Source organism: Cupressus sempervirens, chromosome 5 (genome assembly GCF_028749045.1).
Source record: "Cupressus sempervirens isolate cs-2001-9-10 chromosome 5, ASM2874904v1, whole genome shotgun sequence".
NCBI lineage: Eukaryota > Viridiplantae > Streptophyta > Pinopsida > Cupressales > Cupressaceae > Cupressus > Cupressus sempervirens.
The window spans coordinates 850,607,359-850,619,582 of record NC_143122.1 but is presented as its reverse complement, the minus strand read 5'-3'; the positions used below and the strand labels follow the sequence as shown (position 1 = coordinate 850,619,582).

Here is a 12,224-nt window from a genome sequence, read left to right as displayed (position 1 = left end):
ATATTTTTGACATCGATAATGAAACTCACAGCATCCAACAATGTTGGGGAGTCATAACATTCTGATGACAAGTCCGATAGGAATAAGCCTATCAACTAAATAAGACTTAATAAAAAATTGACAATGAAATAATCAATTTATATATCAAACTTTGTTAGAATTAATAATCTTTCCTTGGTTGTATTTATTTATTTATTGAGATAAACCAAAGTATCCCTTATGTATTATTTATTTATCCTCTAGCCCACATGTAAAAGACATGTCATTTTTGTCCTATTGTCCACTTGTGAAGATAACTCATTTTTTGTATTTCTTTTAATAAAGAAAATAGATATTCCTCCTTAAGAGGAACTTGACACTTTGCACATACCTTTTATGAATGTGGCATTCATAGAAATAGGAGTTACACATGCAAAGACATGCAACTCCTTTCTCATCTCTTTAAAAGAGGTGCTTCTCTCTCTCATTTTTATCTAGTCTCCATTATTCACATCAAGTTTTTGATGCTATTGTAAATGAGCTAGTTTGTTGCATTTCTTCTCTCTCTCTTTCTCATTCTTAGGCTTTTCCCTCATTCATAATACTCACAAGGGGTTTTCTTTGCTTTCCCCTTATCAAATCCTTGTCTTTTGTGTTGCTTATCTTTGGTATTGCTCCATTGATCTTGTATCATTTGTATGGTAAAACTCTTCTTGCTCTCTTGGATTAAATCTATTATTTCATGCTATTTCATTTTATTATATTTTATCATTTCAATCACTTTTTCTAACATGGTATCAGAGCTTTCTAATACTTGTTTTGAGCTTTTGTGAAGGTTACCATATTGGAGAACTTTGTTGAGAGGAGAAGTGAAGAAAAGAAAAATTCATTCATATTTTTTTTGTAGGTTTTTTATTCAATCTTCAAATTTTTTTTCTAACCCTCTTTGGAAGGTTTACCGCCAAAGAGTTCTTTATTTTTTATTTTTTCTAACCTCCTTTGGAAGGCTTGCTGCCAAAGGATTCTTTATTTTTAAATTTTTTTATTATATCTAACCCTATTTCTGTTGCAGGCATTTTAAGTTTTTGAAATTCAAGTTTTTTTTTCTGTTTTTGTTTTAGAAAGGAAATTACAGCAGTTTGTATTTTTATTATATCTCATAATCTATGATATGGGTTTGGTTAAAATTTTAACAGCATTTAAAAAACATAAAAATGAAAAAATCCTTTAAATTTTATTTGTATCAGAATAGTATTGCAAAATTTATTGTACTATATGTGCAGTATTATTTGTTTTTCAAGTTTTAAGACAACAATTTGTATTTTTATGATATCTCTCAATCCGTGATCTAGGTTTGGCTGAAATTTGAACAGCATTTAGAAAACATAAAAATGAAAAAAAAATTTAAATTTTATTGAAAATAGAGTTAAATTAAAAAAGTTATCGCTCTCTGTGTGTAACACATTTTTCCAATTTTTCAAATTTTTATTTTTCCTGTTTCTTCAATTTGACCAGTGGTTTTGCAGGGAACATTTTAGTTTTTAATTTTGACTCTCTAAATCTCTTAATAATTATTTAACATTCTTGTGGCTAATAAGTATCACTTTTTTATTGCAAATCTATTATTTAAATTTTAAATGTAATTTTTAAATCATGTTGACTTTAATTCCAGAAATCAAGTTAAATAACTCAAACTATCATGCTTGGAAAACTCATTTTTCATTTATATTTTGTTTTAAGCATATTTTTGATGTTGCTACTGACCCTTCTATAGTTCCTGGTACCTCAGCTACACAAGATGAAAAAAATGCATGGAATACTAAAAATGAGTAAACCCTTGGCCTCATTGGTATATCTCTTAACCCAGATTTATATGTTCTAATTTCTCATTGCACTAATGCCCATGAAGCTTGAGATATTTTAAAGCAAACGTATGACAGGCCATCTGAATCACACAAGATTCAATTGCAAGACAATTTGGAAGACTTAAGGTATATTGATTTCAAATCTATGGATGAATTTTTACTTAAATTTGATTATATTAAAAGTCAACTAATTGGATTAGGTGTTACTCTCACTGATATTAGATTAATTACCATTATTTTAAAGAAATGTCTTCCTAGACAATTTCAACAATTTAATACTAATGTTCATTCTCAACTTGCTATTCCTACTTTGTCTACTCAATTAATTTATAGTATTTTTAAAAAAAATTTATGTCAAGAGGAAGCTAAGTTGTTACAATTTGGTACTCTTAGATCTAATGAACATGCCTTTGTGTCTAAAAGTTAAAATCAGAATTTCAAATTTTTTAATAATGATTCTCCCAATACTTATAATAATAATAATCACAATAATCATCCAAACACTCATCGTAATAATACTCATCAATCTAATAAAAAACTCCACTGTACTTATCGTGGGAAAGATGGTCATGTAACTAATAATTGTTTTAAAAAATAAAAAGATAAGCAACCTATCAATAACAATAATCAAAACTCTCATCCATCTCATCATGCTTTTACTGTTAGTTACAATGTTTCTAAAAATTTAGAATGGATTATTGATACTGGTGCATCTCAACATGTTACTTTTCATAAAGAAGTGTTTGATTATTTAAAACCCGATCCTTCTAATATTCCAATTCAATTAGCTGATAATCATAGTTGCAAAGTTGAAGGATTTGGTAATGTTAGTATTCTAAATGAAAAATTACATGATGTCCTTTATGTTCCTGAGTTGAAATACAATCTTCTTTCTGTTATAAAATTATGTCAAATTTACAAAGTTGAGTTTCATAGGGACATGTGCTCTGTTATTGATCCTAACACTAATGAAGTTGTTGCTAATGCTAAGTTAGGCCATGATAACTTATTTAAATTTTCTGGGTTCACCTCTTCTAGACACTCTTTGCACAAAGATATTACTTTTAATATGGAGCATGAAAGGCTTGCTCATTTGAAAAATGAGCATATCTCATCTAATACAGTTGAAAATTTACCTCCTATTGCTTCATCTAAGATGGCATGTACAAAGTGCATGAGTGAAAACATGCAAAATACCAAAGGTTATCAAGCTTATAATCCTATTACTAACAAAGTGCACATAGCACGAAATGTTTGTCTTGCAGGAAATGGTGTGCATGATTCTTCTAATGCTCAAAATGAACAAGTTCATGAAAGCAGAATTGTGTTAGTGGAGGACCAACCTCCTTCTCTAAACCCTACTCCTCATATATCTAGCTTTATTCCTTCTATTCTTTCTTACAATGGTAATGGTAATGATGCGTTTATAGATCATGGTAATAATGTTAATATTGATAATGGTAATAATGCTAATGTTGAAACAAATGATGCATTCATACATCATGACTCTTCCTCTAGTGATAAATTTGTTAAGAGAAAAAATAAATGGTTTCAAAAAGTACTTAGTAAAAGAGATCAATTTTTAGAATGGGTGGACTTCAACCTAGGAGGATTAATTACTGCAAATATTGTTTGATGTTAATAATTCTCTTTCATCATCTTTGGCATTTCTCTTTAGTATGTTGCCTAGAAATTATATTCTATATATGATCTTAATTCTATTTGCATGTTTCATACCATGATAGTTTAGGTATATTTATTCATGTGTATATATGGGGGCCCACATATATATCCTGATAAATATACAAATTATTGTGTCTCTTGTGACTTGTCAAATATGAGTGCATTCTTTATTTCACATAAGTAAATTTATTTTATTTATTTTTCTTATTCGTTAGGATTATGAGTTATTATACACTATTGCCTTCAACATTTATTTTGTTCTATTGATTGGCACATTAGTGCAGTTTATGCTTTTTTAGCATCATTCTATTGCCATATTGGCACTTTATGGTTAATACCATTTATTATTGGAGTTTCCCTCCAATTTTAGTTAATTTGACCCCTCTTGAAGGCATTTTACTCTTATTTGAAGGCAATCAATTGTTAATACTCATACTCCTCCCCTTTGATATCTTTGAAAACATGCCATATAATGTTATGTATACTTCTTTGCTTAAATCATGAGTCATGCAGGTTATGGATTGATCACCCATTAACTTGCAGTACAATGACTTATTAGTGGACTGTCTATATCCACGTGATTGAAGCATTGTTGATGTTGGATTCATTAGCTAGCCTTTTCTATGGTCTTTTCTTGAAAGTTTTGATAATATATTTGTTCTTTGCAAAATATGATTTATCTTGATTTATTTGCGGTACCAAGTTACACTTATATTTACTTTATAAGAATTTACTTATACATAAAAAGTTTCTAACTTGAATATAAGATGAAATTATCCTTGTGGATAGTTGCCTTTGTTTCTATGTTTCAGGTAATCCATCAAGACACATATAAGATATCATTATTTGTTGTACAGATCCTATGCCACATGAATCCACTTGAAGAATTATCAACTTCTCTTGGCTCTCCAATGATGTACCCATGATAATAAGAGACCTCTTGCACAATGAAGATATTTTAAAAAACCATATTACAATTTGATTTTGACAACATCTCTCCAAGTAAAGATTAAAAGGGGGTGTTAGAATTAATAATCTTTCCTTGGTTGTATTTATTTATTTATTGGGATAAACCAAGGTATCCCTTATGTATTATTTATTTGTCCTCTAGTCCACATGTAAAGGACATGTCATTCTTGTCCTATTGTCCACTTGTGAGAACAACTCATTTTTTGTATTTCCTTTAATAAGGAAAATAGATATTCCTCCTTAAGAGGAACTTGACACTTTGCACACACCTTTTATAAATGTGGCATTCATAGAAATGAGAGTTACACATGCAAAGACATGCAACTCCTTTCTCATCTCTTTAAAAGAGGTGCTTCTCTCTCTCATTTTTATCTAGTCTCCATTATTCACATCAAGTTTTTGATGCTATTGTAAATGAGCTATGTTGTTGCATTTCTTCTCTCTCTTTCTCATTCTTAGGCTTTTGCCTCATTCATAATACTCACAAAGGGTTTTCTTTTCTTTCCCCTTATCAAATCCTTGTCTCTTGTGTTGCTTATCTTTGGTATTGCTCCATTGATCTTGTATCATTTGTATGGTAAAACTCTTCTTGCTCTCTTGGATTAAATCTATTATTTCATGTTATTTCATTTTATTATATTTTATCATTTCAATCACTTTTTCTAACAAACTTAAATATAAATTTATTAACATTAATTTGAACGTAATCTATATATATTTATTATTTTTTCTAATGATTGGACATGATTTAAAAAGTTCCACATACACCTAAAGTAACACAATATCATCTATTTTAGAAAGGAACACAATAAGTATATAATTATTTTTTAACAGTCACTATTGAACACTTTTAGCTTAGAAATTAAGTCTTAATGTGTGATTTTTTTGGTGAATAGGTCCCTTTCTATTAATTTAAATATTAGAAACCAAGTCTTAATGTGTGATATTTTATTTTTTTGATGAATAGGTCCCTTTCTATTAATTTAAATATTAGAAATCAAGTCTTGATGTTTGATTTTTTTTTTTTTTTTTTTTGATGAATATGTCCCTTTCTATTAATTTAAATGTTAGAAATCAAGTCTTAATGTGATTTTTCTTTTTAATAAATAGGTCTCTTTCTATTAATTTAAATATTAGAAATCAAGTCTTAGTGTTTGATATATATTTTTTTTAATGAATAGGTACTTTCCAAGTAATTTAAATATTAGAAATCAAGTCTTAATGTGTGATATTTTTTTTTTATGAATAGGTCCCTTTCTATTAATTTAAATGTTAGAAACTAAGTCTTAATGTGATTTTTTATTTTTTATGAATAGGTCCCTTTCTATTAATTTAAATATTAGAAATCAAGTCTTAATGTGTGAAATTGTTTTTTAGATCCCTTTCTATTCCTTTAAAAATTAGAAATCAAGTCTTAATGTGTAATATTTTTTTTATGAATAGATCCTTAATGGAGGATATTTAAACACACGCGGCTATCCTCCCTACAAATTGCACCATTAACTAAATTTCAGAATAACGAAAACACAATGAATTTTTGTGATCGAAAATAACAAAAATTTTGAAAAAATTTCATTCTATTTTCGTAAATCTAAAAAATAATCATATTTGACTTGTTTGTTTTGTCTTTTGGTATATTTTATGGAAATTAGCCAGCGCCTATTTAAACCCTCCACATTCAAACTACACACTTGAGTTGACCTACGCATATGATATGACGACACAAGACACTCGTGCCAATTGTGTTTGTTGGTCTCATAAAACTAAGTTTGACCCGAGGAAGGGGCTTAACGGGCCTCTGGGTCAGACATGAGAGAACAGGAAATTTTAGCACAAGGCAGGTTGGGTGAGGATGACCCAGTTTGGTCGGCATACACAGCTACCGGCATAGTCAGGGGAACAAACGGCATTTGAGCATCAAACTTCAATATCTTTAATATCTCTCTCATCGTCGGTCTCGCTTTTGGATCTGGATGAGAACACAACCACCCCACAAGCAACAACTTCATTTCTAAACTGTTGAAATATCCCTCTAGCTTCTTGTCTGCCGCGCCCAGAAGATCCCCCTGTCTATGCAAGTCCAAACCCAGGCCACCACTCTGAAATCGGCTTCATCCAGGGTGTAGTCAATGGATCGCCTTCCGCAAGCAATTTCCAACGCAACAGCTCCAAAACTGTACACATCCGATTGGGCGCTCGCCTTTCCAGTTTCGATATACTCCGGTGCCATGTGCCCACGTGTCCCTGCAACCATTGTTGTGCGGGATGCGGTGTGATCAGATTCTATCATTCTTGCCAGACCGAAATCTCCCAGTTTTGCATCGAAACTCGAGTCCAACAAAACATTGCTCGCCTTCACGTCTCTGTGCACAACGCGTTGATCCCACTCCTCGTGAAGATAAATAAGAGCAGAGGCTATCCCACAAGCAACTTTGTACCTTGCACCCCAATTCAAACAATTCTTACTGTCGTCGAATATATATTGATCAAGGCTTTCATTTGGGAGGAACTCGTAAACAAGAAGCAACTCACCCTTTTCATGGCACCAGCCCAAGAGTCGAACAAGATTACGGTGTCTCAGCTTACTGATTATGGTAACCTCTGAAATGTACTCTTTTTTCCTCTGCCTCGATCCATGGGATATTCTCTTGATAGCCACGGTCTCGTTGGTGGCAGGCAAGATGCCTCTGTAGACGGCTCCGAAGCCTACTTTTCCCAGTATTATTTCATCGTTGCTAAACTTTCTGGTAGCCGCACTGAGTTGAGCATAAGAGAACTTGCTGGGGCCTTGAGCGAATTGCTCATCCAACTCTCTTTCGCTCTCCTATTTCTCATCCTCCCGCCTGCTTGCTCGACCATGTTTCAAATACCACCAGCCGGCAATAAATGAAAAACAGCAGATACCCAGAAGCAGACTAAAACAGAGATCAATATAATTTTATTGCTACCATTTTGATGTCTTGATGGCGGGGAAGCATGAAAGTTCCAAGCCAAAACAGTATGATTTTGAACGACCGATCTAGTTGCTGTGGAGAGGCCGACCCTGACCGCCTCTGGAATATAGTCACGCAGATTTATTGCGTAATTCAAAATCGGGCTTTTGGGTTTAGAGATATTGCTGAGATTGGCAGAAGGGTTGTATAAAAGAAATACCTTGAGTTCCATTGTACTCCCATCGTAATCCACCCACGCGTCCCAGGCTCTCCCATTGCGGAGAGTGTTGCTTCCGAATCGACCTTCAGAGCTGAGCGCATATTGAGCCTGGGAACTGACTGAATTGACGTCTATTCCAACATGGCTATTATCAATGTCACCGTGATTGGGGTTCATAAATGTGTCGAACTCCACAACCACTAGACGATTTGAAGGTTCTTTATCTCTGGTTCGGTTACAGAGGCCCAACCATTCACCCCGAGAGTCTATCTGCGGTTCAGAGTCGAACGGAGCAATGAAGAAAGTGAGCCCGTCCGCTGAATCTGGGGTTATGTTTTTGAAAACGAACTGAAAATGCGATGTAAAAGTGGCCAGAGCCCTGGAGGACTTGTCCCATAGAGGAACTGGTTCCGTTAAAGTGGCCCAGCCTACAATATATGTGTAGCCGCAAGTAAGTTGTATTGTATCTCCTTGAATGGAAGAATCATTATAGAGCGTGAGATTTCTTTGGAGAGGGAAGGCAAAGCTAATGTTTCCTGCGCATTCAACAGAATAAAATAGAGTGTCGATCAAGGAGAAGAAGAGAAAGAACGTCTAGAGGGAACGATTGGCCATGGCAGGATTCTTGGCAGCAATCACTATTTTGATCAGCGTATACCACTCTATTATATGTAATTATAGCCAAGCTAGATGGTCAAAGACACTATTCAAAGTAAGCTTTTGAAAATTTCCCCCTTCTAAGTATCTATGGCAACGCACACAGAATCCTGTAGTTTCAAATGACTTCAGAATAAATATATTATTATTATTATCTTATGATGATTATGTCAAGATTTGTACAATAACAGCGCGTACACGGTAAAGTCCACGATAAATCAATGAGGTTTTGACAAAGTCTACCGAGAAAATGTCACCATTTCCACAGTATATTCTAAGCGATCATTGTCTTTTGTCTTTTCAATAAATCTTTGGGATAAATAGTAGCTATTGCACTTGGTGTGTAATGTGTACGTTACATACAATGTATGTTATCTTATTTATTTAAATGTCTAAGATAATATAAAATTTAGTAAATAATTTAGAGTGAAAATTTTGATGTATGGGATTTATTAGTCTGTGTAAGGCATGAACTAATGTTTCTAGTGTGGTGGTTCATGATTAAATTTTACAAACAAAAGCATCCTTTAGCTAAAGTTCAAAAATAATTTATTTTTAAATCAATTTTTGAAACATTATTCTTTTTTTCTTATTGGTCAAAAGCATTTTTGCTAGGGGTTATTTTAATTTTTAAATATAGAAAAAAAAGGTACAAGATAAGTATAAATTTATTGCAGTGTCAAAAAGTCATTTAGAAGTTGGAAACTTCATTTGTCCTACTAGTTGTTTTCAACAAGCATTGGTGAATCGTGAAGCAACCGATTGTTCTGTACTTGCCATTTTCCAAAGGCAAATCTAGTGTAGAACATAAATCTACACTATGCTTTGAAGCTCCTTCCTGTTAGAAGAGAAAATTTGTAGGCCTATTTTCCAAAAGAGACTGCAACAAAAACATCTCATCTACCCTAGCATACAACACCTAGAAAAAAGAGTGCTTGATTGATTCTTCTGAGAAATTCTCAATTCTCCATTTCATTTTTTTCACTATATATAGTGAAGCTTGATTGATTCTTCCAAGAAATTCTCAATTCTTCATTTTTTTCACTGTATATAGCGATGTTCAAAAAGGGGCAAACCCTCTATCAAGGATGAAATGTATAGGCAAATAGAAGGATTTATCACCTCTTCGGATGTGTTCTGTTCTTGGGAGCAGGGTCCCTTATTTTGTGATCAATAGTCTGATGAGAAATCAATCAATCGAATCATATCCTAAAGCACAACACATATCCTTGTGGGTAAATGTTCACAAATCAAACAGAATCTCTACTCCTTCCAGCATTCAAGCACACACACAAACTTATTCATTTGACATGTCCAATTAGCTCATATCTCATTTCAGTTTAGTGCTTTTAAACAAAAATTATTTAATATTAATTTTTCACAATCTATTGAATATAATCTATACTTTTAAAATTCAACAATATCCACACCTAGATGAATATACTAAACACCAAATATTATTCTTTAAAAAAGTCCAAAGATGAGAAAATCAGTTGATTAGTATTTTGATGATATTTTAAAATAATAAAAATAATGCATCATATGTTATAAGCAACAAATCTAAAGATCTTGCTGAACAAATTTTTTTTCCCAAAACTTGGTTCCCCAAATTACTCATTAAGTGAATTAAGATGATTCTTATAAGTGATTTCTAATTATGAGTTATTGAAGAAACGAAATTTAGGAGAGTTCATGCTAGTTTGAATAAATTTCAACTATTAAGTCTTTTATTTTCATTAATTATATTCTATGATTTACTACTTAGATAAAGGGTGATCTATTATTTAGATAAATGTAAGTTGGTTTTTAATTTTCTATTTCCTTTGTTATGTGAAGATGGATGATGAGCAATGCCTATGCAAGGGTCAAAATGCATATGATTAGACAATTTATTTACATCTATTAATTTTAAATTAAAAAATTATAATTCAATATTTTTAAAATTTAATCTTTCTAAAATAAAAAGATCATATAAATGATAGATTGTATTTTTTTATTAGAACATGTTAATATTTTTTCTAACAATAATTTATTTCCTGGTACTATGTTTACGAAAAAAAATCTATATTAATTTTTTTCTAAAAGTAAAAAAATTAAATGCTTCAATGTTTGATAATAATTAGTTTCTAGTAAATTATTTTAATAACATTTAAATTTTTATTAGTGTAATATTGTTTAAATTATTTTAATGATTAACAATTTTAGTAATTATTTACATTAAAATTTAATTGTTTACATTAAAAACATGAAATTTTAAGAAAATAGAAAATTTATATAGTCAAAATTAACAAACATATTTTGTTTCTAATTTTTCAAATTTGATTTGACTTATTACAATAGTTTTTTTATTGAATAAAATGAACAATTTACATCTGAGAAATTAGATTACAACACGACTGGTGAAGAGTAACAACAATATGTTAATAAATATCACAAAAAGTAACCTTCTCAAACCTCTTAAATAGTTGTTAGATTTAAAAATGGATTCATTTTTATAAATGCAAGAATGAACTCACATTAATCTTTTAACCTTTTCCAATTTGATTTGATGTTCTAATTTTATATTAATTTGAAGTGCATATTTTTAAATCATTATAATATTATAAATATTAATTTTCTTTTAGAGAAAATTAAATATTAATATTTTAAATAATTTCAATATTTTATTTTGAGGAGCACATTGTTCACATAGAGTCCCACAAGTTTGGCAAGCTTGGTGTAAATAGTTTTAGAATATGTTAGACTTTTTTCATAATACAATATGATTTCATGTTGCATCGTAGGGTCTAAGGATGAAGACAAGACTCTAAACTTTCACATTTTGTGTAAACCATAATTTTAGCTGTGATGTATGAATACAACAATGCCATACAAATCAAATGAAAATTTTATAAATGTAAAATCTAATTTGTTGAACTTTAGTGCAAGGTAAGTGCACCAAGTTGTGGTGCCAAAAGGGGGGTATACGTGGCCACTTTTTTTTTTTTCTAAAATCAACAATTTATGAACTTTGATTAGAATTTCAAGATAGTTTCACTCAAAATCTTAAGATATGACAAAAACAAAAGTAGTAGTACTTTGAATCTAGTTTCTAAACTACAATTTTTTTTTAAAGTGGTTTAGTTTTAGGTCCTCAAAAAAGAGGGTCATAGAAAGTGGTATTATTTCTTCAAAAAAAGCATAACATAGTGCAAAGTGTAGCCCCCATAAAATTTTAACCCTTTTTTTAAAATTCTTTAATCACTTTGGCCAAAAGTTACCTAACACCATGTAGTTTATCCTAGATTTTTTGGGTAATTTTATTTAATGTTTATTTTTTTTATGAATTTTGTATTTGGATACATCCCAAAAATGTGAAATATATGTGTGCTTCCCCTAGAAATGATTGAAAACTAATCCAAAATCAAAACTTCTTTTTTTTTAAAGTGCATAGGCACTATAGTGCAAGCATACAAAAATGATTGATTTTTCTTGTGCACACACACTTTTTAAGCCTTGTATTTCAATAGAGAGAGGATGGATAGGGAGAGAGGGTAGAGAGTGAGTGAGAGAGAGAGTAGAGGATGAGGAGAAAGTAGGGGATGGGAGATGGTGGGATAGGGAGAGAGAGAGAGAGAGAGAGAGGGAGGGATGGGAGAAGGTGCGATAGGGAGGGAGAGAGAGAGAGAGAGAGAGAGAGAGAGAGAGAGGGGGGGGGGGGGGATGGGAGAGGGTGGGAGAGGGAGTGGGAGAGAGAGAGAGAGAGAGAGAGAGAGAGAGAGGGTGGGCGGGAGGGGGAGAGTGAGAGAGAGGGTGGGCGGGAGGGGGAGAGTGAGAGAGAGAGAGAGAGAGAGAGAGAGAGAGAGAGAGAGAGAGAGAGAGAGATTTCACATAGTGTGTACACACTATGTGAAAACACCAAAAAATGGTTATAAGGAA

At 31.8% G+C, this 12,224-nt stretch overlaps 1 pseudogene; it reads right to left on the bottom strand.

Annotated features, from left to right (window-relative positions):
* Positions 1-6,061: 6,061 nt before the first annotated feature.
* LOC149558581 (L-type lectin-domain containing receptor kinase IX.1-like) lies at positions 6,062-8,264 on the bottom strand (annotated as a pseudogene).
* Between the last annotated feature and the right edge of the window lie 3,960 nt (positions 8,265-12,224).